This window comes from Equus przewalskii, chromosome 16 (genome assembly GCF_037783145.1).
Source record: "Equus przewalskii isolate Varuska chromosome 16, EquPr2, whole genome shotgun sequence".
In the NCBI taxonomy this organism is placed as follows: domain Eukaryota; kingdom Metazoa; phylum Chordata; class Mammalia; order Perissodactyla; family Equidae; genus Equus; species Equus przewalskii.
In genome coordinates, this window is record NC_091846.1 from 74,877,365 (window position 1) to 74,904,207 (window position 26,843).

Consider the following 26,843-nt stretch of genomic DNA (forward strand, 5'->3'; position numbering starts at 1 on the left):
TAGCAAGCTATGCAAAGTATGATAACTAAGCACTCATTTTTAGATTTTAATTTATTTTGTTTATTTTAAGGATGTTCTTGCCTAGAAACTTTTGAATAATCTTGAGGAAGTTGAGCATATGACATTACAAATTAGTTTTTAAAGCAGAGTTACACAATAGTAGCTAAGAATTAACAAAAACTACGCATAAGAAATGCATTCTTTTACTGCTGCTTTATAAATTGTGTTCACTTCAACTTAATCAATATAAAGATGATACCTTAGGAGATGAAAATAGTTTAACTAATAAGATCAAATATGACTTCATCAACGGAATTCAAAAGGAATCTCTTATAAACATAACGTTTCTAATGAACTTATAAATATGTAGCAAATGACATATCTTTTGGAGATAAAGATGTCTTATTTGCTTTCAAACTCATTTTATTAAGCAATAGAAATAACAATGGTAAATACATTTTCAAATAGCAGTTAGACTTTATCATAATTTTTGTATTACCTCTTTAGGTTAAGATACTTTTAAAATTATATGTAAAATTTAACCGCCTTTTATAAGAGGCTTGTTTTCATATTCCATAGAATATGTTTTCATATTAACAGTTCAAATTAGGAAAGCAAAACGAAAATTGCCATTAAGATAAAATCTTTCTCTCAGAAATATGAGGGAGAACACGCACACACTTTGTTGGATTCAGGACAATTCCGATTTTTAACACTTGGGCAGTAACCCTTGACCCCCCCTCCCCCGCCCAGCCAACCATTCTCCAAAGGGCTGTAATGTTACTTTTGTTTGGTCTTTGTTACTTTGTTTTCAGATTTTCCCGTTCCCCCAGGTGTGGAGCATGGGGTAATTGTTGACAGTATGTGATGTGGTCCCACATGTAATCCGTGGGAATTTTCATGCACGTGCTTAATGATACGTTTGAAGGTGTGCTATTGAATTCAAAGAACACAGTTAGCTCTCAGAAATATTAATTTGATTTAATATCCACCCCGCCTCCTCCACTTATGGTTGGTTTCTTACCTTGAGAAAATTTTAAGTGAATTTAATTCACTCATATTTTGAAAGTTTTTACATCCAGCTTTGTGAGGCAAATGTTTTGCAAATATATGCAAAGCAAAGCCATACTCATATTTGGCCTTTTCGGATATGATCTCATTTATTTGACTTTATATGATGGATTTAATAAAGCAGAATATGCAATTTTTAAAATAAATGATTGTTTAAAAGCACTGTATTTAAGTGATCATTAATCAAAGGTGTAATTTTTATCTTTTAACCTTTGGAACATTAAAATAAAATGGCGTTTCTTCTCTGTTTTACAAAATAATATTATTGCAGCATCTGTTGAATATACAGTTTGTCTCTCAGAGACTTTTTGGCCTTGGGTCAAATTCTGCGTCTTCTTAAGTATCTGTATTGTTATTCTCCTTTTGTTTTGTTGTTTGAAAAGAAAATGAAGATCTTTGACATCATTTATTCTGGAAACAAGTACCCAAGTGTGTTTAACAAGAAAAATCAAGGATGTAACTTCTGCCCCACTGGTTTGAAAATCCAAAATCTCCTTTGCAAATAGAGTCATTCATTGGATACAACTGGATGAAAAAGTAGCAAGTTTTGTCTAAATCTTTAGCCTCAAACCTCCCCAGCTTCTCCCAGATTAACTCTGTTGTGCATGGATTAACCTCTCAGAACCTCGGTATTGTTTCTCTTCATTACATTTATCCCCATGTCTCCTATTGTCTTTGCTTTTCTTTAGAGGGAATAAACAGTAGAGATTTAAGCCATGATAAGCTTCTCCAGCTTGGAGTATCTATTTGAGCGTCATATTTGACACTTGTTTCCCCTTTCAATGTAAACATTCATTTTGAATCCAATAGCCTTATCAATAGAAATTGTTAATGTGAAGTGCTGAGCAGGCTGTGTGAGCAAATGCCAGAGAAGTCTCATTAGCTGTACAAAACCTAAAGCCAGAGATGACAGTTTTGTAACTGAATTAATGGTCCGTTGACCCATTTTGTTATAAACAAATTGGAAAGAGTATTAGCAAAGAGAACCACATCCTTTTTAATATGATGAATTTAAAACAAGTACAGTATGTCCCCGGAGTCTGTCAACAGACAGTTACTCATGATACACTCTGTTCTTTCATTTTATACCAAATCTTTTAAACAGATTGGAATATTACATGCATTTAACATAAATTTGTTGGCAGGGCAGTGGATTAAAAGAGATGAAAATAATTTCATTCTGATCTCCAGTCATTGTTCAAAGACAGCTATTCCTGACCTTGTCCCAAAGGAAATTCGACATTGATTAGAAAGGCCATGAGCATAGGCCTCTGAACTAAATCCTGGGGAAGGTTGAGAGTTATGTTATTTTTCTTAGAAATGGCATGACAAAAAATCAATACTGCGAGCATTCTATGATGTCATGATTTGATTTACTAGCTGACCTGCTGCCAATCAATGACTGGTTAACATCCAAGAGAGCCTCGCTGGGCTCCTCGTAGGAGGCTTGCTCCTCCATTTATGTGTGAATTTCATCTTCACTAAGTTTAGAACCCCCCAAAGATTAGCCCCCCGTCATGATTAAGTGAATACTTACAACACAGGAATCTTGAGCTCATGGACTATCTATGGTTTTCCATTGTTTGGTAACTTTTTCTATTCCCCTCTTCTGCTAAGAGCGCAGGGCGCCCAGAGACTTTACATCGTCTCTGAACATGATTCTCAAATGCAAATCTATACTTAGTTGCAAAAGGGAGGGACTCAGGAGGCTTTCTGAGAAAGCAAGACAGCTCTTACTATGATTTGTATCAAGGGGCAAAATCAAAAGGAAGGAGATATGCCTATGTTCTTTTCCCCAACATGCAAAACAAATCTATCTACATGTGAATGTTGACTTTGCCATATTTATCAGAAAGAACATTCAGTGTTTGGGACTGAGGCTAGAACTGGCTAGGTAATTTGTGGGGCCCAGTGCCTTTTGTCCCAAGTTTATTAAAGATTTTAAGATGACAACAGCACAGCATTAAACCAAACTCAAGGCCAGTCTATGGGTGGGGCCTGCAGGACAGCCCAGATTGAGGGTTCATGACGCCAGTCCTGGTTGGGCACAATCTTAAAGTTATTCAATGGTATTTGCTTAGGTGACTGAGGAATGGCTGTCCTACCTCAAATCTCAGTGCCCCCTACTTAGCAGGCTCCCAAGGGAATTACAAGCATAAGGGATGATGGGAGAAAAATAAAACTCAATATACCATTCTACTATTGGTTGGGCTTGTGCACAATATCTGAGGAAGCACTTTGGTAAACAGGACTGGCAATATTGCCTCACCTAAAGCCACGATCTCCTCTTCACCACACAGAGCCCAAACCCAATTTTGGAATCTCACCATTCTCGGCAGGAGGAGATGGTGGAGGAGATGAAAGAATTCAAACACAAACAACACAACGTGAGGAAAGAGAGAGAAAGCAAGCTGGCGTTAAGCATGGGTGGGAGCCTTAGTTCATGGAGCCACTGTGGCCAAGAAGATGAAGAAGAAAAAAAAGACATTGCATTTATGGGGGCGAAGTCTGGATGCACAGCAACCTCACTCATGATGCAGTTGGTCACGGAGCATGACCAAGTGGATTTGCTAATCTTCTGTCTGGGTCTGGGTGGAGTAGAAGGGAGAAGAGGCTGGGAAAAGGGAATTGTCCCCCACTCTCCTGAATGCAGCAAGGAAAAAAATAGAGAGAAAAAAAAACGTAATTTCTATTAACCATTTTTCCATTTAAAAGCTATTAAACTATTTTAACTCTATAAAATAACAGATGTTATATGAAGAAAATATAAAAATAAATAATTAGAAACAAAAGGCAATGATAAAAAAGCAAAACCAAACTGAATCTCCCATTGCCTCACAAGTCCAATGTAAGTGATGCTAACATTTGGGATATATCTATCTTACCTTTGTTCTGTGCATTTATAATAACACATGTAAGCTCATAAAAATCAGCATTATGCTAGATGTAGCCTGCTCCATTTGCTTAGCAGTATATCACCAATGTCTTTCCATGCCAACAAACATTTCTTTACAGCTTTATTTTAAAAGTGTTCTTTTAAAGTATTTCCTTAAATCCTTTTTTCTGAATATTTATGCTGCTTATTAACTTAAGCTATTATAAATGACTCGGCATGAATGTCCTTGTAAGTATAACTTTCCAACATTTCTGGTTATTTTCATAGATTGGATTCCTAAAAATAAAATCACTGCCTTGGAGAGGATGCATATTTTAAAGACTTTCCCTACACTGGTGAGCACCATGGCCATTTGCAGTCCCCCCAGCGGGGTGAGAGAACGCTGCTCTCACCAGTCCTGCCCATGGTCACCCTTTTTCAGTTTTTGCTGGTCTGTTAGGTGAAAATGTTATCTTTCATTTTAATTGCATTTTAAAAAATTCTTCTGCAATTCTTAAGAAGATGATATACACAAAGTCTAAATTCTTTTTCAATTTTTAAAATTAAGTTTATTATCTACATTTCAAAGAAAAATTTATCCCACTGAGTTTCTGAAATAACAAAATGTTTTTATTTCAATGAGTTCAGTCATGTCTGTCAATTTAAAAAAATTCTTTCAGAGTACATCAGACTTTGATTACAAAAAATGTATATTTTAGAAACTATAAAAGAATAAAAGCATGGTAGTAGGCTGAGTTGAAATTAGGAGTTTACTCTGGCATAAAATTTTAGCACGAAAGACTAGAAATTCAGCCAAGCATAATCAATGTCAAAAAACATATACTGAACACATATTCAAGTAAAATAGTCTAGGAGATACATAAAAAGTTAATCATATTAGTAACAGTTGAATATCTACAAACATTCAATTAAACCTAAAGATAACGAATTAGTGCGAATATACATCCTACAAATAAAAAGATGTAATGCACATTTATCTGTCATATCATTATTTACATTCAGGAAGAGAGCGATTCAATGGCCGTGCAGGAGAACCATCCGCGGCTTTTCTCATTGGTCTTATCCTTGTCATGACCCTGAGAAGGAATTCTTTCTCTTCCCTCTTGAAGTAGTATTGCATTACTAAATATCATTTTTTTTCAATTACTCTTCCAATTTTTAGAATCTTTTGCAAGATTGATGCATATTCCAAGTTAAGAACCCTCCTCGGTAGCACATGAGGTGCCGTGAGGAGGGGAAATCAGACAGCAGAGGCGTTGATTGTGACTCTGCGTCTTACTCACGGAGTGTCGCGAGATATCACTTTCAGCACACGCGACCTTTTGAACAAGATCCATTAATACTTTCTTTTTTCTCTGAGCACAAGCTTCTACAGTCTGGAGATGTGAAGGGTTTCTGATTTTCTGCTCTCATCCTTATGATCTGATGTTTCTATCCACAGAGGCATTGACAAGTGCACCGTAAATCTGAAACAGAAGAAATAGAGTAAGAAAGGATGTCCCTAAGTAAGCCCTGTGGATAAATATTCACGTAACATAAATTCTACTTCTGCAACAAAGGTCAGTTACCATCATTATATTTATTATTGAATGTGTGCGCTAGTCAATGAATGCTACTTTCAATAGCGTAGGTCTATGAAGAGAATTGGCTAATTAAGATCCAAATGGGAGGCATTTGGGGGGGGTACTAAAATAAGATAAAAAAATATTTTAAGCAGTATGTCTTGGAAATGCACTTTGTAATGGGCTTCTGCGTGTGTGCACGTGGACATAAGAATATTTTACACATTATTTTGCATCGGTGGAAGCGGATTATGTCCAATGACTGAAATTAGCAGGTCATGCTGCTCTCAGCAGGATCCTTGGAGAGGCAGGAAGAATGCAGGTGTGAAAAGAGGACTCTGCTCAGTTTTGGCTTCCTTGTGACCGCAGGAGGATCTCGGATGGAATCGGGGAGATTCGTGCATTGAACAAAGACTGAAGTCATCTTGCAAAGGCTTTGCGATGTGAAGAGGGAGCACATGGACCCACTGTGCCGGGGAACACCTTGGCTGTGGGCTAGCCTGTCATTTCTTTCTTCAGTGTGATATTCAGACTAAATTAAAAACTGTGAAAATACGTTGCTTTCCTTTCCTTCAGCTCACAATTGCTCCCTCGAAAACATCTTCAAGGACCCGAGGGAGGGGAGACAACAATAATCAACGTCTACTTCTAGCGTGATTATCAGTAGTCCTTCTTCAAACCCTGGAACATTTTCCATTTCTCTTTGGAATGTTAATGCTTGTACTTGGCATGTCAAAAAGTGGTAGAAAGAACAGGTTGACCTAACCAGTCTCATTTTGCACAATAAAGAAATCTCGAAGGAGAATGCTTAATTTATTACTTTTATGAAAAACAAAGCTCTGAATTATAGATTGTAATTATTTTTATGTGCTTCCGTTCAGAAAGTTTTAAAGATATATTTGCTTTGTGCCTCTTTATCTAGAAAAAAAATTAAAGATAAAATTAAGGTTTTCTTAATTCAGTCATTAAATATAGAACTTTATGTTTTAGTTATACAGAGATAACTCTGTATTACTCTGTTACAGTACAGAGTTTAAAAAATTATACTATTTTTTGTACAAAGGGACATTCATAGCCAGCACATAAAGCTTTTGAATTGGAATCAGGAGGAATTTCAGCCCAGTTTTCATAATGTGAAGATGCTGGTCAGAAGATGGGTCTAAGGTAGGTCATAAAGGGTTGAAGTTTGGCTTATGGCCACTCACTTGGAAAAGCTTTCTCTGATAATAAACAGAAAGAAGTGGTTGCACAAAGTGGATCACACAGCTTGTGGCCATCAAAGATATATACTCAACCCCTGAAGTTTGAAACCAAGCCAAAAACACAATGAACGCATTTCTACACTACTAATGGCTAAGACAAAAATCAGTTACTTTGGAAGAAAAATATTGAGTCATTATAGGAAGTAAATATTAAACTTCCTCTACTCACCCTTAAAAATATTCATACCTCTATCATCTATCCATTTATCTAACATACCCAAGTGTATATGTGTATAGATAGCACATAGACATATATATCTCTATGTCATTTCTATATATGTATGCATAATATATCTATATATAGAGAGAGAGAGACCTAAGAGATTTTCATTGTTTTTGTCAAGGATGAAATGACCATTGTACACATTGTTCCACCTCAGAAATCTGTCACTTTTGAATATCTCCAAGTAAGGCCTCTCTACAAGTAATCCTCTGTACAGGAAAAGGGAAAAGCTATGAATGGGTACATATAGATACACAGATAGAGATAGAGATATGTAAGTATAGAAAGATAGACATATACTTCTTTCTCTCATTTCATCCTGAAGCCTGAAGAAGGGAGGGAAATTATCACATCAGAAAGACAGATCTGGGAGTAGTATAGTCTTCCCCAAGAGACGTAAGAATGAGAAATGAAGTCACAGCTGGTTAATAGGTATATCACGTATTGTTTAAGGAAGATTCTGCCCCCACACAGAGGAATTGGCAAAGTCAAAAAGTGCACATTGTGCCCGTGGGGACACGGCAATATACTTGAGTTGCCGTGAGCGTGACCTCAGGAAGAGATAGTACCTGGGTGTGAACCCAGCTCCATCAACTGATCGACCTTCAGCAATTCCTCTAACCTGTCTATGCCTCAGTTTCCTTGTCTGTAAAATATGGAGTATTAAATGGTACATTTCGTGGGCTAAAGCAGTGCCTGCTACACAGTAAGCACTCAATAAATGTTAGCTGTTACTTATATTGGAGGGGAGAATCCTGGATAATATTTTGTGATGACACTGTTCCTTCCTGATTTTTAAATTAAACTGGGAAAACTTCCCTGAGAATGTTTAGTTTACATTTTTAAAAACTCTCCAAAATACTTTGTTCTCCCAGTTTTTATCATGATATCTAATTTTTTTTTATTTCTAGTGTAGATCACTTATTATTTGAGATAGTTTAGAATACATATCAATATTTGGAAAAATATTACATAAATTCTTTATTTAACCTAATTCTGACCTTCAGACTTATTTCTGTGGCAGGTGCTGGCTACAGGAGGGCCTCGGAATGTATGGAATCACACTTTCACCAATTCCAGTCTCTCTTTCTTACTAGTCACATGGATTTGGGCAGATAACTCCTACACCTCAATTTCCTCAATCAATCAATACAATAAGCAAAAAATATTATCTACCTCATAAAATTATTATGAGAATTTTTCTACTATTAGTGGAAAAGTATTTAACAGAGTGCCTAAAAAGGTGTTCAATAACTGTCAACAGCATTAGAAGATATTTATTCATTTTCCTTTCTCTCAACTCAGTATTAAGCTATTACATTGAAATTATTGACCCGTGAATTCATTAGCAACTTAAAATTGCATTTGTACCTTACAATTGGCATTCCTGAGGGAGAGGTACTTTAGTTGACTTTCTCTGTCTGTGTGCTGTATTTTCGTAGGACACCACATTCTGTTTATTTTTCATTGTATCTTTGCGTTGTCCCTCACCAAGGCAGAAAGGTCCGCTAGAGTGGAGTTTTCCTCTTCGTTTTTGCACTGAATCTTTAACTGTCTTTGATGCAGGCTCTCCAAGGTTCAGGGCTGTGTCTAAGGCTCTATAACTTCCCAGAGAGTCTATCTGGTACCCTGTAGGCTGCAGACGATTGCTAGATTTTATTTACTGACTGAATTAGATAATTAGGCTGTATATTCGAATGGCCCACACCAAATAATTTACTATCCCAGCTGTGCAGAGGTAATGTTCAATTCCCAAGAAACATACATTTTGAGTGTTTAGTTAACTGGAGTCATGGCGATGTATAATGACCCTTAGCAGGAAATCTTTGATTACTTAGACAACTCTTAGGAGATATATAACATTTTATAGATTGATTATTCCTATCTTCTATATTTTTGCTGTTTTTATATACAGATCATTAGGCTGAAACAGCTCTTGTCTCAGACCTATGTAAATCTTTCAGTGGGAAGCTCAGGCAGTGTGGTTTAAAATGTTACACTACTATATTTAATGGGATTACCTTCTAGGGTATGAAGTGAGAAATAAATTATTTGGAGAAATCTAATCAATGCTGCTATAAAAATTAATTGCAAAAGACCGGGCTCATTTAACTTCTGTTCTATAAAAATGGCCAATGAAGAAAAATATGGTTAGTGCCTGTGTAGGGTAAATCTGTCGATAATTATGAGGAAATATGTAATACAGAGTTTCAAAGAACTAAAGAAACTTGCTTGGGTTTACTTTTATGAAAACACATAAGTAGTAAAATCATTTTTCATAATGATAATCAAAGTTAATATTTTTGCTAGACATCTTTTGTACTTTCCCCCAACACTTTATTATGAAAATGTCCAGATAACAGCAAAGTTGAAGGCATTTTTAGGTGAACATCCATATACCCACCACCTGGATTCTAGCATTAAATTTAACTAGAGTTTCTTTATCACGTCTATCCATTTTTATATTCTTCTACCCATCAATTAATCATCATATGGTTTTGATGTATTTCAAAGTAAATTGCAGGCATCATTATATGTTTTTGATACATTTAAAATAAATTGCAGATAGCATAATTCCTCCTAAATACTTAAGCATGCATACCATGAATTAGAATTTAATATTTATTTATATTATTTTGTTGTAAGATTTACATAAAATGCAATGCAGAAATTATACGTGCACATCCTCTGAATTTTGGCCAATACTTACACCTGCGTAACTCAATGCCATATCAAGATACAGAACAGCACGATCGCCTCACAATGTTTCTTTAATTTTCTTCCCAGTCATTCCTCACCCACTTTCTCAGACACAAACATCTTGTTTTCTTCCACCAGTGATGATTTTTCTCCTCCTCTAGAATTCGATATCAGTACAGTATGTTTTCTTTTATGTAGCACATCTTTTACTCAGCCTAATGCCTTTTTATGCATCCATGTCACCTGTGTCAATAGTTCATTCCTTTTCATTGCTCAGTAGTATTCCAATGTGTGGACATACCACCCATGGTTCCTGTGCTTTCCTAATGATGGATATCCGGGCTCTTTCCAGTTTGGGGTTGACATGAATAAAGCTGTTTTGAGTCTTTGATACAAGTCTTTTTGTGAACTTACATTTTCATTTCTTTTTGGTAAATCGCTAAGGATGGATTTGCTGGATCACACTCTGGGTGAATATCTAATTGTTTTTCTTTTTTTCCCTAATTTTCTCAAAAGACAATCTACGAGGTGGGTGCTATTATTATGGCCACTTTACAAATGAAACAGTCAAGGGAATGTTACAGACACACAGATAGTAGGTGATAAAGCCAAAGTTCGAGCTCAATAATTTCGTTCCAAAATTCATGTTTCTAGTACATGATGAGTAAAGTAGTGGGAAAATAAATCTGGATATATGCCCAGAGGGCAGATCATTAAAAGCCTTGTAAACCCGTTTAAGGGATTTAGGCTTTATCCTATGTGGGGAGCCTCTTAAGTTATTCATTTCTCTGTTTGCTATTGGAGATTTTAAAACAAGGGAATGACATGCTCAGGTCTGTACTCTAGAAAGATGACCGCATTCCCAGTGGTGCGGAGAGGGGCAGAAAGCATGAAGCTTGGTAGAGTTTAGATCAAGACGTCTTCATTCAATTAGTTAGCAAATATTTACTGAGCACCAACCACGTGCAAGAAGGTATTCCTGGAACTGAGAAGTCAGTGCTGAACACCCCTCCATGGACACCCCTCATGGAGCTTACATTTTACTGGGTAGAGAAAAATGATAAACAAATATCCAGTCTGCCAGGGGGTAACAAATCTTTGGAGAATAATAAAGTAGGTTAAGAAGGAAAGGGAGCTTTGTGGGGGACAGGAGAAGTTATTTTTTGGGGGAAGGAGCAGTTAAATTTTATTGAGTGACCCAAGAAAGGCTCTAATCAGAGAGATGAATGCAGCACCTGAGGAGATGAAAAAGCGGATTCTGTAGATGTATGGAGAGAGAATGTTCTATTCAGAGGAAATAGCACGTGCAAAGGCCCTCAGTGGGGCGTGTGCTTGGCATGTTGAAGGAATAGACAGAGGAAGAGACGGTAGGAGATGAAGTCACTCTCAAAACATGACCGTTAAAAGACAACTATATTCATTCTAGAATAACTGCTGCTGACATCAGGGGACGTTGTTTACAGTTTTATGCTATCTTGGGGCTGCTGTGGAGGAGATTAAGAAAAGATGCCTGGATATTTATGTTTGAGTGAATTTGGCTTTCTTTCCTCTTGGTCTTATTAAGATTAAATGGTGAGTTGTAGGAGTAAGAAAGAGTTTATCACTCTTGTGAAATATCTATATACTTATGACTTTCCTGTCACTTTTTAGTAATATATATTGTATCCTGAATATATCCTCAGTTCTTTGCTCTTTTTGAGAATGTCTTGCGCATCTAGAGCTAATCTGCTCAAATAAAGCCACCTTATGCGCCCCATCCTGGTATCTGTTCTCAGTGCCGTACTTAGAATTGCAAACATGCATTTGTTGGCTCATGGCTGCTTGAATGCTTCACCTTCTGCATTTCTGGTCGCAAACACCACCACGTGTGCTTCTCAAATAAACGGAGGAAAGATGCTCACCAGGAACTGGTCTTTTCAGGTACTCTGCTGTTGTCTTTATCCAGTAACTCTTCAGTATTTCCGTGGACTTTGTCCTGTACCGCTAATCCGAGAGAGAACATCCTGGGAGAAATCACCTGAATGATATTAATGGGGATTTGAATTTCAGCAATTAACTACAAAATTCATTTTAAGACACCTATGGCTTATCCTGTAATCTAACTTCAGGAACACTTTTTGGGGGAAGATAGCTGACTGAATGAGATTGTCATGTCCAGTGAAACATACCTTTTATATCCCTGGAATGCACGTAAAGGAGTATTTAGTACTCCCTTAGATATTCCCAGGCACCAGAATAGCATCAATCATGTCCTTATCTATTTCAAAGCAAATATTTGGTTATATCATATTATATTGCAGTTTTTGCAGTAATATGTTCAGCTTTGCAGTAATGTATTCAAATCATTTCCTTTCCTCCCTTCTCTCTACATTCTGCCTTTTCTATTGTAGTAAACATTAAGCATTATTTCTGTTCCCTAAGCTGCTTTTAAAATCCAATAAAATATAAAATACTCTCTAGACAATCTGCATAGCTAAGGCGTGGAGGACACCTCCGGAGTCTTGTTTACCAACGTAATTATCACATGTATTTCTAACATGCTCCCGTGCCTTGTGCTGTGCCCTCAGGAGGTGGCAAGACCTCTCTGGGAGAAATTAGAGAGTCCAGGTTCGATAGTTGAATCCCGTGGGTCTCTGGTGAAGATAACTCCGATATCCGGTGACTTTAAAGGGAGCTCACTTCAGAGAGAAAACTGCTGCTGTTGCCCTGTTGGCCTGAAAATATTTGCAATACATCTGCTGTAATTATTGCTTCTCCCTGTTGGCTGATCCTCAGAAAATTTCCAGCATAAACCTGTTTTCACTCAGGTTTCATTTTGAGCTCGACGGGTTCCTCTCACACCCCGCGGTCCCTGGCTCTCTCCCTCATTCCCCTTCCCGTCTACCTTCCACTGGAAGCGACGGCTTGAAACAGTGCCATCTGTGTTTGCAGTGAGAGAACTCACGTCTCAGGTGTGCAGAGGCAAACAAGCGGAAGCTCAGATGTCAGCCGGCTCCCTCCGCCCAGGAGCCGGGACACGGTCCAGAACGTAGGACACCGGAGTGTGAGAGAGTCGAGCGTCACTCTGGCGACAGTTTACAGGTAGGCAGGGACAGAGCTCCGTGGCTCTTAGATGTTTTTCTTCCACTGTCTCCTGGAAAGCCGTGGATTCACCCCCCACCCCTAAATTAGCAAAATGCTCCACTGGCCTTCAGGGACCTCTTCTCTTCACACAGAACACCAGGCTGCGAGGGCGTCGTGGTTTCAACGTCTTCACGGGCTTCCTAGGAGGTCCCTGAGGCCAGTCTAAAGGTGCTGATGTAATCCCCAAAGAGACAGATCTGTCAGAGGTAAGGAAAGTGTCCCCAGGATGGATAAGAGGAAGCAGCCAGAAGCTCCTGGAGCACAGGTACCGTTTGTCTGCTTTTGTCCTCTTATGAAATCCTCTAAGGGAGGAAAAAAGGATCCTACATATAATTTTCTTTCTCTCTTTTTCTTTCTTTTTTTTTTGCTGAGGAAGATTAGCCCTGAGCTAACATCTGTGCTACCAGTCTTCCTCCACTTTATATGTGGGTTGCAGCCACAGCATGGCTGAGGGGTTGTGTAGGTCCATGCCTGGGACCGAACCCTCAAACCCCCGCTGTGGAAGTGGAGCATGCAAACATAAGGACTATGCCACAGCTGGCCCTGAGGATCCTATATTTTTAAAGGGCCCTTTTATTCCAGTAATCAACACAGAGCAGAGGCCAGAAGAAATGGCTGCTTCAATATTCCTTAATTCCCTTGGCCCATTTTCCCCCTATTTTTCGGTGTGTCTTTTAGTGGCCATCCCATATCCGGCTCCAGGAGAAGCGAGGCGAACTACTCTAGTTTCTCACACACTAGTTTTCCTCCCGTATGACTCTTAACTCACATCTACATGGAAGAGCACAAAAATGCAGATTTATGAAGTGGCAAAGTAATTGACTCAACAATCTAAATTTTCATCTTTCTATAGATTTAAAAATTTAAATTTAACCCGTGGTAATATTTATTCTAAAAAGTTTTATTTTTGACTCTAATGTAGTCGACTAAAACTCGATGTAGGGAATGCACAGAGGATATTTTTTCATTGCATTTTAAACACAGTATGAATGATTTGAATATAATTTCAATTAAAAAACAGAAGGCAATTTTTAGAAATAAGAATAACTTCTTATTATGCTTCTCCTTGTTTTATTTCTAGATTTTACATTTTATATCCAAATCTACATTTTTACCAGAGTGTATTAAAACAGTAATTAAAAAAAAAATGGGGGGCCAGCCCCGTGGCTGAGTGGTTAAGTTAGCGTGCTCTGCTTCAGCGGCCCTGGGTTTTGCCAGTTTGGATCCTGAGCACGGACATGGCACCGCTCATCAAGCCAGCTGAGGTGGTGTCCCACATGCCACAGCTAGAAGGACCCACAACTAAAATATACAGCTATGTACTTGGGGGCTTTGGGGGAAAGAAGGAAAAATAATAATAAAAATCTTAAAAAAAAATAATGGGTAATTCTCCCATTTCACATCTTATTTATAATCAGTAGAGGCTATATCAGATCCTGTGTTTGGTTACATGCCTTAAACTCATAGGTTTTTCTGTCTCTTTAAATGTTTTCATTTTTCTAGGACTGTGGCCTGCTTTCCAGACTGTCTGCTTCTGCCCCTTCACTCGCCCGATTATCTCAACTGCAATGCCCTTCATCTCAGAGCGCTTCTGTATAACCTCCCACAGCCCAGCCATTAATCATTCAACAACAAACCCCTTGGGAGCACCGGTTGAAAAATGAGTTAGATCTTGGGATTTTCTGCTTCATGTTCTAATTGAACTTCAGTAGAACTATTAAGAGACCATTTTTTGATAATTCTGCTTTATTTACTTTTCAAATTTAAGCCCTATCAGAGAAATAAATAAAAAAGGGCAGCATTCCAAGAAGGAGATTCTTTGCATCACTTCATGAGCTCCAGCATCTTAGACTCTGAGAAAGCCCTGTTGCTTCTAGGATGGTCCAAGTCTTCGCTCCATCCCACGCTGGGCACAGGCGAGCATGCTGTCCCCTTTGGGAAGCTTGGAGAGCTGCTCCATGTGGGTCCTGGTCTGGGAGAAAAAGGAAGATGAAAGGAGAAAATGAGAAACGTTCATTTTTGTTTTTTCTGACTTATTTTTGTTTAATAAGGTATGTTAACACTTCTGTAAATGTCTGAGGAAGGGCAGTGAACTCTACAAGGAGAGTCATGAAAGATCCTTCAGAAAGTCTGTTCCGCGATTGTCTGGGACTCCGGAGCCGTGATTGTCTTCTTCTTTACATACTATGTGTGGATTAGAGAATGACCCATGATTCTTCGGTGTTGTTTTTATTGTGATTATAATTAAGTGGAAGGATTTAAAGTTTTTCACACTTGTAAGCATTTCCGAATATTTTTCTTCATTATGTTTTGCTCAAAGCTCTTCTAGCACTTTGCTTTTTCGTACGTTCTCACATGTTAGTATGCTAAGTTCTCACAGCAAGTTCAGGAGATGTTAATTTTCCTCTGAGATCAAGAAAGTTGCACATATAATATTAAAATGGGAAAAAAATGATTCATAATAGTTCAGAAAACACAGACCTGATTGCATCATTTCCGTCCTTGAATGGCTGCCACTACTCCCCTTTGCATTAGACGGAGCTTAGGCCGGTTGGTTGGCAGTTCAGAAGCATGCCCTTGTGACGCCCACCCCAAACCTAGTCTCACCCTAACTCGGATCTCATCCCTCACCACTAGCTACCTGCCTCATCCATTTCACATCCCAGTCCTGTGGCTGCTCGCACTTTCTACATCACGCCTTGGGCTTAGAGCTACCTCCAAATCTTTTGCTCAATTTATTTCTCTCACCTACGTTGTCCTTCTCTCTCTCCTCTTGAAAGAAAATTTTATTCATCATCCAAGATTGAGGTTTCTGAGAGCTATCTTGATCCTATTGGCCAAAATGAATATTTCTCTATTTCAGGCTTTCATAGCACTTTATTAGTTCCTGTGTTATGAAGACAATGGTTAATTAGCTTTATATTAAAGACAGCTGCACATACTGCTGCCTCATCGATGAGATTTCAGATTCCTTGAAGACCACACTCCGTGTATGTAGAATTGAAATAGCTATCATTTATCAAATGTGAATGCACACTACCCTATTTGCAGATGTTTTCCAATGTCCACATTTATTGTGAAAATTTCGTAAAATATTGATGAACTCGAATTTCTTTCCTTCTGACCCATACAAACAAGAACCAACCCAAATATCAAATTACTGGGTAATCCACTATTACTGTATCACGAGAAATACTGCACATTAACATAAGAATATATGTGGATGTGCTTTGGAAATTATAAAGCACAATATTTAAACTAATTGGTATTACACAGAGAACTTTAAGTATAGACCCCAAAAAGCCATACCTACCTTCTCCGTCTTCCCAGGTTTTGGGAATTATTTTATTTCATGAACTTTTACAAACCATTTTCCTTTCCTCCATGGGTCAGTGTTCTTCTTTAGTGCCGGCAAGACCAGGCCATTGACCTGGTAAGTGAGCACTCCTGACTCTTCCAGGACAAGACACCTGCTCTGGTCAGTCTGCTCTGAGGCTGAAGGGCAAAGCCAGCTCCCATGTCCAAATTTCCAGGCTGACTCTGCAGCCCTGACTCTACTCATTTGAACTTTCGATTAACGTGGGACTGAAATAGCCCTAATGCCTTAGTTTTTTGTAAGGATACTGGTCTTGTTCATCCCGTGTGTTGAGGATATTAGAAGATTTCTGGGCAGTTCTGGAGGTATCCCAGGAATCCTGATTTACTTGGAATTTCAGACACATACTGTAGTACTTTTAAAATATGTCCACAAAAATCTTTGGCACTCCTCCTTCAGAAGGTGGAGACTAACTCTCTTCCCCTTGACTATGGGCCTGACTTAGTGGTTTGATTCTAACAATAGAATGTGGGTAATTTCTGAGGCTAGGTCAGAAAAGACAGTATCACTTCTGCCTTGATCTCACTCTTGGTTCGCTAGCCAAGTCGCAAGAGTAATCTCTCAGCTTTTGAAGAGCTATTTTAAAAGGGGACTGAGGTCTCTTGCCAACAGCCCGCACCCATTTGCCAGCCATGTAAGTGAGCCATCTTGGCGGTGGATCCTCCAGCCCCAGTCCAGCCGTCAGATGACTGTAGCCCCAGCCAACATCTTGATTATGAGCAGGTGAGAGACTATGCTTGAGCTGAGCCAGAACCTACCCATCTATGGGGCTCTCAGATTCCTGATCCACAGAAAATCAAAGACAATCGATGATCACTTTTATTTTAAGCCACTAAGTTTTAGGGTAGTTTACCATCTAGCTAGTTAACTAATGCAGAATTTGGTATCTGGAAGTGGGATACCGCTGTAACAAGAAACGAAAAGTGTGGGCTTGGTTTTGGAATTGCTCATTCAGTGGAAAGCTGGAAGAACTTTGAGAAGAATTTTAGTGAAAGCTTAAAGTGCTTTGAAGTGATTGTTAATAGAAGCAAGCCTGATGGCTTTTGACAAGACTGCAAGTGAGGGCTTAAAAGAAAGTGAGGAAAATGATATTAGAGACTGCAAGAGACAGATTCTTGTTGTGTAGCAGCATAAAGGTTAGCAGCACCGATGAAAGTAGTGTGGAAAGGAGAAAATGGAGCCAGTGAGAGGGAGGATCTAGCTAATAAGATTTCTAGGCAGTCTGTTGAAGGGATCACCTGGCTTCTACTTGCTGCTTATGGTAAAATGCAAAAGAAGAGAGATAAACTAACAGAAGGCCTACGGAGCATAAAGGATACAGGAATTGCTAGTTTTGCAAATCCCAGACCCTCTAGATAGCCAATGCTGCTAAAGTTAAAAATGGCTCCAGGACAAAGATCAAATTCAGAGCACTGGCAGGAAAGCATGATGTGAAGAAGTAGCCAAGGGTGTGGCTGTAAACCCCTTTGTTAAGACTGCAGGAATATCTAATATCTAATACGGACCTCACAGGACTGTTCAGAGAATAAGATTTCTGAAAATCTTAAAAAATATCATCTCTCTCCAGCCTCAGAAGAAGCCCAAGGTAGCAAAAGGCTTATCTCAAAGACATTTGTGGTTGTGGCTTTTGTCTAATGGAGTGAATGTCAACAAGAATCATAGGAGACCTGCAAAGTTTTTAAGGGGATTTTATTGGCAACAACACTGTCTACTTGAGGGACCAGCCTGGTGGCACGGTGGTTAATTTTGCACATTCTGTTTCGGTGGCCTGGGGTTTGCCGGTTTGGATCCCAGGTGCTGAACTATGCACTGTTTGTCAAACGATGCTGTGGCAGGTGTCACACATATAAAGTAGAGGAAGATGGGCACAGATGTTAGCTCAGGGCTAATCTTCCTCAAAAACAAAACAAAACAAAATAACATTGTCTACTTGAACTACAAGGGACAGAAACAGTAGAAATGAAAAGAAGCCTTTGGAACCCAGAACTTCTACCAGCAATAAGTAGACTGAGTAAACTGTTCAGCTGAAAAGGCAAGCTGCCTTTCATGGAAAAGAAAGAATGATTCAGAGGGAAAAACAGGAGTTTAGAGGACAGAATCATGAGCTGTGGAGAATGGTTCCCAGGCTTTGTCTCCCAATCAAGGAACTGCCAACATGTGTTCTGCTACATTTCAGAATTACCATGGACAAGTGACTCCTGTGTGTCCCCTGTTTCGCCATTTTTAAAAGGGAGTACTTACACTGGGCGCCTAAGCTCGTCTCACCCTTATCTGCAGGTGTATGGCACAGGTACCTTGTCTCTTCAGTGGACAGCTCTTCAGTTAGAGAGGAGCCGTCATCAAGGAACCACAGCTGGGGAGCTTCATTCACAGCACGATTTGATTTAATGCCAAGGTCCTCCAACGTGAATCTCATTGCTGCTGTAACAAATGATATTTCGGGGGAGGGTTAGAGGTGGTGTGTATATTTTGCATGTTGGAGGAAGGTTAACAATTTGTAGTCAGAGGGCAGACTCTGGTGATTTTATACTACATCCCAAAACTTTTTGACATTACTCCTTTCAAAAAGTAGCGCTCAAATGCCCTTCCCTGGAATATGGCTCAGACTTAACAACTTAGTTTTAACAAATAGAATGTCACAGAAATTACAATATGTATTTTTTTTTTTTTTAAAGATTGGCACCTGAGCTAACAACTGTGGCCAATCTTTTTTTTTTTTTTCCTGCTTTATCTTCCCAAATCCCCCCTGGTACATAATTGTATATCTTAGTTGCAGGTCCTTCTAGTTGTGGCATATGTCCACACATTGTGGATGCTGCCTCAATGTGGCCTGATGAGTGGTGCCATGTCCGCACCCAGGATTCAAACCAGTGAAACTCTGGGCCGCCGCAGCGGAGTGTGTGAACTTAACCACTCGGGCACAGGGCTGGCCCCCTTTTTTTTTTTTTCAGGAAGATTAACCCTGAGCTAACATTTGCTGCCAATCCTCCTCTTTTTGCTAGGAAGACTGGCCCTGAGCTAACACCCTTGCCCACCTTCCTCTTCTTTGTATGTGAGATGCCTGTCACAGCATGGCTTGACAAGCAGTGCCTAGGTCTGCACCCAGGATCTGAACCAGCAAACCTGGGCTGCCAAAGAGGAATGTGCGAACTTAACTGCTGCCCCACTGGGCTGGCCCTAACAATATGTGTCTTTTGATGCTGCGTCATAAAAGGCATCATTGCTTCCCCCTTGGTCTCTTTCTCAGACCACTTGCTCTGGGGAAGCCAGGCTTTATGTTAAGAGAACGCTCAGGCAGACTGTGGAGAGGAGCTGAGGCTTCCTACCAGCAGCCAGCGTCAGCTGGCCAGCCCTGTAAGTGAGCCATCTCAAAAGCAAATCCTTCAGACCTAGTCAGGCCTTCAAATAACGGCAACATGGGTCAACATTTCAATTGTAACCTCGCAAGAAACCTTGAGCCAGAACCACTCAGATAAGCCACTCCCAAACTCCCAGCCCACAGTAGTAGTTATTTATTGATGCATAACAAATTACCCAAAAATTTAGTGGATTAAAAAATTAAGCATTTATTTTCTCAGTTTCTGTGAATCAGGGACTCGTGAATGGGTTAGCTGAGTGTTTCTGGCTCAAGGCCTCTCACGTGCTCACAGTCAAGGTGTTAGCTGGGGCCTCATCATCTAAAGGCTTGACTGGGCTGGAGGATTTGCTTCCAAGATGGCTGTTAAGGAGGCCTCAGTCCCTCAGGGAGCGTGGGCAGGAAGTCTCAGTTTCTCTTTCTGTGGACCTCCCCACAGACTGCTTGAGTGTCCTCACCATATGACAGCTGGCTTTCCTCAGAGCGAGTGCTCCAAGAGAGGGCGCAAGGTGGAAACCACAGTGCCTTTTGACCTGGCCTTGGAAGTCACACATTGTCTTTTCCACAATATCCTGTTGGTTACACAGGTGACTCATATCCCATGTAGGAGTGGACCATAGAAGGACATGAAAACCAGGAGGTAGGAACCCCTGTAGGCCACCTTAGAAGTTGGCTACCACAATGAGATAATAAGTGGTTGCTATTTATTCCACTAAGTTTTGGGGTAATTTATTATGCAGCAATAGATAACAATATACAAACTGAGCAATATGCAGTATTTCAGTTCTTCCTAGTGATTCTAACTGAAGGCCATTAGTGCTGCCTGCCTCCCATGTTCATGAAGTACCAGGAGCTGTCATTGACCAGAAGGTCACACACTTGTTCCTGTTTTAATAAAGCTCTCTAGTTGGAAGGGTGTCCAAGGGACCCCACAATCTCTGGAATTGGCTTGACATCCTAGCAGCTGGTGCCAAAATCTTGGCAATTCATTAGCCAGTTTTATTTATCTATTTTCTAATTTTTTGTAAGTCAGATTTTTCAGTTTTTAACTAAGATCCCATCTTGGATTCTGAAGGCTTAGTTTCCTTCTGGTAAACAAATAGCCTATGCCTTTAGAACACCCTTTTCACACCATGCCTTTTCAAATAGGAAAGATACTGGTTTTGTCTCCTCTCCAGGCTTTTGTGGGAAGGCTGTAATGAAAATCAGTCTCCCCAGATAGAAGCACAGAAAAAGAGAAGATCAGGGAAATACAGCATGTTGTTTCCAACAAGGTGGCAAATTCATCTGAAATGACAGAAATCCCGGGTAATGACGAATCTCCGAGGACCGAGTGTCACAGCAGACTAGCTGATTGGGGTGTGCGACTGAGCTATAGCTTAATATCAATACTTACACTCCCGTTTGAATTGAAAATGAAGCAATTAAAAGTTACTAAATCCCTTATTTTGAATTGCTTCTGGTCCCTTCGGGTTTGCCATAGCCCAGTTTTGTGCCTCTCATTTTGAGAAGCCGTGTCTTGCAAATTTGAAAGTTCATAGACTCTATTTTGAAATGGGCTTCATTCCAGAAATAGGTTTTACTTTATTATTTTCCATTCCCTCTGGGGATGTCTTGACAAAAATGGCAAAACCCAAAGACTTCCTGAAGGCTAATCTTTTTTCTGGGTCATAGGATTCTTTTCAGTTTTCATCTGGAGAGGGTTTTCTGATAACAACACGTTTGGCTGGCGGTGAACTGGAGAAAATCCTGTTGCTTTAGCTTTAACAATGAGTGGAATTTCAGAGCAGTATGATTATTTGCTTAACACAATAGAAGTTGATGCAGACTGGACTTACAAGTGTCAAATAGACTGTGTGGGAAAAGCTGTATTCCTGCCACTGAGTCAACAAACACCTCTGAAAGCAGAAATGCTGACGCGACTGTAGCAGACCATTTGGCCAACTTCAATTCATTTCCAAAGATTAAACTGGATTAAAAAGATCTCTATGAAGAAACGGTTAAATATTGAAAACAGCAGGGATCTGCAAACTAAGAGGGAAAAAAGAGAAGAGTCAGTGAAACGAAACATTAGAAACACAAAACAATGTGCAATTAATATTACCTGTCTCAGAGGCAGGTTTGTTATAAAATGGAAACCGCAAAAGAACAAATGATCAAAGAGGATGCTGAAGTCCTCAACTCATTACTCACATGCATCATGAAGTGTCAAACAAACAGTGATTAGATTACAGGGAGATGCTCTATCTGCTGAGATTTTTAAGCTTTTGGCTCTGTTGGGTAAACACCTTCCAAGTGGATATGAATTTATTTGAAACTGGTGTGTCTGAGTTTATTGGCCAGACATAGCTTTTTAGATATGACTTGAATAAATCACTGCCTTATATCATGCAGGTGTCCGGCCCAGGAATACCGATGAGGTTACGGGGTCAAGAGCAAGACCTGGACTAGGAATCAGGAAGCAAAGGCCTGGGCTGCCTGAGCAATTTGGGACAGGTCAGTTTAAGACTATGAGGCCCAGTTTCCTTATTGACAAAACCCAAGCCTCAGTTCTTTATCTCTCTGCTTCACAAGATTGCCGAGAAGGTATCAAATGTAATTATACACACACACACACTCACACGCACACTCACACACACACAGACACACACACACACATACACACACACGAAAGCACTTTAGAATTTTTTCCCTTTTTTACTGCTCCAGTCAACAAAGGGAACCTCACTGAGGCCTCTGGGCCATGGAGCTTGGGCAGGACACCCCCTGCAGGGGAAGGAGGAGTGGGTGGAGGAGATGACGCACTGCAGTTGATCAAAATGAAAACGGACATGATAAAATCTAATACTTCGGGTAAATACTGTTATTGTCCTCATTATTCAAATGACATCGTGACGCCATTATGTCCAATGACGTCACTTGTCTCCAGGCAAACAGGGACAAAGGAGTGGATCCTTCATCTACTTTCGGTTTGGGGGCTCCAAACCACTGCAGGCTGGTAGCCACTGTTCTAATAGTGGGAAAGGAGGAAGGGAGCTAAGGTGGACTCCATAATCTGAGGCGTTGTGATCTCTTTAACCCCTGAATAGGTATATAATATGATTCTCCTTAGAATATAACTACGGGGAGACACTCAGTAATGAGCAACGCAAAGACTGGCCTTCTGTGCATACTGAGTGTTCTGATCATTTAAAAGTCAAGATCAGTATGCGTTCCGTGTGCTTGAGTTCTTCTCTTGAATAAAAACAGCTAAATTAACGGTGGGAATAAAGCTCAAGTTTTAGGTGCAACCATTTGGGAGCAATTCGTACTTTGTTTCATAGCCAGAGATCTCAACAATAAATAGCACTGGTCATAAAAGGAATGAAGAGAAGGTTGGAACAGTGTGAATCCTTCAGTACAGCTCTGAACATCGTTTCTCGACCTTGGAACTGTTGACATTTGGGGCCAGGCAGTTCTTTGAGGGGGCTCTCTTGTGCATTGTGGGGTGTTCAGCAACACCCCTGCTCTCTACCACAAGATACCAGGAGAAAACAGCCTTCTCCTTCAAGTTGTGACAACCAAGAAATGTCTTCAGACATTGTTGAATGTCACCTGGGGTACAAAATTGCTCCCGTTTAAGAACCATTGCTCTCAAAACATCTCAAAAAACCATTGATTCCTAGTAATCTAGCGATACGTGAATAGCAGTTGACAGAACCCATAGCTTGTATGCAGATTCTATAGTAGTAAAAGGTCAATAGCATATTAAACTATTCTTAAAGCAATTTTCAAATTTGTATATGCTTCAAATAGTAATGTGTTTTTGAAATTGATGAGATTGTTGCCTCTTATTAATAGACTACTTTATATTTTAATCAATAAGCAGAGCCGTCCACTTATTCTGTTAACTCTCTTTTTAATTTTACTCACTTTATTCCAAATAAGATTCCGAAAATAGTGTCAAGAAATAAAGTAATACTATATAATATCAGACCCATTAAAACAGTTGAAGTGTTTTCTTCAACTTTAAGTATTTGAGATGTTTTTATCACCATGCTAGCAAAATGCCTTTAAAAAGAAACAGGGGCCGGCCTCATGGCCAAGTGGTTAAGTTCACGTGCTCTGCTTTGGCGGCCCAGGTTTCACTGGTTTGGATCCAGGGTGTGGATGTGGCACCGCTCATCAGGCCATGCTGAGGTGGCATTCCCACATAGCACAACCAGAGGCACTCACAGCTAGAATACACAACTATGTGCTGGGGGGCTTGGGAGAGAAGGAGAAAAAGAAAAAAAGATTGGCAACAGACATTAGCACAGGCACCAATCGTTAAAAAATAATAATAAAAAAAGAAATACTATATATATAAAAAAAGAAAGAAACAAATAAAAAAATGGGTTTTCAATCTCCACACATGTGGAACAACAGAAATATATCCAATACGTATATCTGTGTGTCATGGTTAATTATATGTGTCAACTTGCCTGGGTCAAGGGATGCCCAGGTGGCTGGTTACACATCACTTCTGTGTATGTCTGTGAGGGTGCTTCCTGGGAGGATATTACTTGAATTGGTGAACTGAGTAAAGCTGCCTGCCCTCACCAAAGTGGGTGGGCACCATCCAATCCACTGAGGGACTGAACAGGACAAAAATGTGGAGGAAAGTTGGATTCACTCTGCCTAAGTGCTTAGCTGAGGCACTGCTCTTCTCTTGCCCTCAGCACTCCTTGTTCTCAGGCTTTCAGACCCAGATGGGAATATATATCGTCTCAAGGCTCTGAGGCCTTGGAACAACACCACTGTCTTTCCTGGTCTCTGGCTTAGAGACAGAAGATGGTGGAACTTCTCAGCCTCCTTAATCACACAGGCCAATACCATATGATGCCTGTTCATATGTATATATATATATCGCCTTTTGGTTCTGTTTCTTTGAGAACCCTGACTAATATAGTATGTGTGTATGTATAATGGATTGAGTATTGTCCCTGAAAAATTCATGTCCACTTGAAGCTCACAATTTGAACTAATTTGAAAATGGGGTCTTTGCAGATGCAATTGAGTTGAGGATCTGAAGACAAAACCATCCTGGACTTAGGGTGGGCCCTAAGCCCAATGACTGGCATCTTTATAAGAAGAAGAGAGGACACGGAGAGACACAGGGAGAAGGCCATGTGAAGGTGGAGGCAAAGATTGGAGCGATGTGTCTATAAGCCAAGGAATGCCAAGAACTACCTGCAACGACTAGAAGCTGAAGAGAGATGTGGAATAAACTCTCCCTCAGAGCCTCCGGAGGAAACCATCCCTGTGGACACCTTGACTTTGGACTTCAGGGCTTGTAAACCGTGAGGGAATAAGTTTCTGGTCTTTTAAGCCATGCACTGTGTGGTAATTCGTTACAGCAGCCCTAGGAAACTAATATGTGTGTATATGTTGTATGGGTCATTGTCCTCATTAGGCAGGGCTGCTATAAACAGAACACCATTGACTAGGGGCTTAAACAACAGAAATTTATTCTCACAGTTCTGGAGGCTGGAAGTCCAAGATCAAGGTGCCAGCAGATTGGATGTTTAGTGAGGCTTCCCAGTTTGCAGACGGCTGTCTTCTCATTGTGTCCTCACAGGACAGAGAGAGAGAGATCATCTCTCTGTGTCTCTTTTTATAAGGGCACTAATCCCACTCATGAGGGCTCTACCCTCATGACCTAATCACCTCGCAAAGGTCCCAACTCCAAATATCATCACATTGGGGATTTGGGCTTCAACATATGAACTTTGAGGGGACACAAACATTCGGTCCACTACAGTCATATTCCCAAGAAGACCTGAGAAATTCATGGGTTTCTTACATCCTTGACCAGGTTAGTGTGAATTTTTATTTTGGCTCATCCATCTCTGGCCAGAGTGTAATGAAATATTCTGCACAGGGAATGGATAGGATATTTTTTTAAGAATTAGGAAATATGGAAACATCTTCTAAACATGTAGCATATCCTGGTTGTTTTTCGCAATTGTGCTAGTATCTGTTGGTGCCATAGGAGTGTAACATGTTTGCCTTGAAGATGGTATAGGACAAAGCACATTGGGAAAGAGTTGTCTCTAACCTCAAGGGGTTGACTCGCTAGTTCAGTAGCTTCTGCTAACATGGGTGAGGGGAGGGAATCACCAAGCCTTGTGTGATGTGTTCTGCTCCAGAAGTGCCAGAAGCGTTGAGCAAAGTCCAGTTCACTGAGTTATAATATCTAAGAAAGCTTTGTTCCAAAAGGAGGAAAGATGGGCATTTGAAGTCCTGTAACTGGGGGATAGACAGAAAACTGGCCAAACAAAAGTAGGCAGTGTCTAACGGAGGAGACCTGAGAATAAAGAAGGAAGGACCACAAAAATGACTCAGAGCAGGTGGACTCAGTCAATGAAGAGGAAGCAGAGTCCAGGATGAAACTTGGGTCTCTGGGGTCAGCAGCTGCATTAAGATCCTCTTTATGCATCTTCTTTGCTCTGGGCAGGTGACAAGAAGTCATTAAGCCTCGCTGACCTTCTTGTTTGACTTGGTACATACTGGGCACTCACACTGGAAGAGGCAAGAATGTTTGGAGTATCGCCCGCTGAATGATCCCCCATTTTGCAAGTAAGGAAAATAAATCTGGAAAAACAATTGTCATGAAATTCAGCGGCAATCTGTTCAACCACCATCTTTAAATTGATTTCTTAAAGGCCCAGATGTGCGATGTGTGACAAGCCTTCCTCTGGTAATACCAAACTGACTTTGCGTCACAAAGAATGGTTGTGAAATTCACAGGCTAGCTGTCTGTCTTTTGAGAGACTCAATTTTGGATAAGAGAATTGGGAGAAAATGTCACAAATTTTCAATTTATAAAGTAATCTCCCTTTTAAAGTATTTGCAATCTTTAGAAAATGGAATTCAGTGTTTATGTGTTTATCCTTTTGACAACTGTCACCAAACACTAGTTAAAATAATGAAATTTGAAAGAAATTGCTATATTCTAATATCCAGAAATTGAAAGAAAATTCTAAAAGGATAAATAAAAAGTAAAACTAATAAAAAATTAAAACAAATTAAAGGTCTTTCATTGCCCTGTTTCCTGTTGATATTGAAGAAAGCTCAGCTACAAAGGAGAATCACCTTAATGTTTCTTGGGTATGTAGGTATTTATTTTTAAAGCTTAGACTTCAATGGATCTACAGAAAACCAAGCCAACGTTTTAAAACATGACAGCTATAGCGCAAACATCAAAATACATTGGGTCAAATTAAATTGCATTATCCGACTCTTTTCTCAATA

General features: G+C 39.8%; 1 long non-coding RNA gene across 2 annotated transcripts in view; it reads left to right on the top strand.

Annotated features, from left to right (window-relative positions):
- Positions 1-26,617, top strand: part of LOC139076530 (uncharacterized) — a 32,313-nt gene extending 5,696 nt beyond the window's left edge. Inside the window, exons 2-7 of one of the 2 annotated variants that reach the window (XR_011528250.1) lie at positions 5,409-5,526; positions 12,646-12,795; positions 12,930-13,102; positions 14,341-14,888; positions 21,963-22,064; positions 24,597-26,617. This is a non-coding gene — a long non-coding RNA (uncharacterized lncRNA). Of the gene's footprint in view, positions 1-5,408; positions 5,527-12,645; positions 12,796-12,929; positions 13,103-14,340; positions 15,312-21,962; positions 22,065-24,596 lie in introns of those variants that run through there. The other variant, XR_011528249.1, reaches the window with a different exon arrangement.
- Positions 26,618-26,843: the final 226 nt, after the last annotated feature.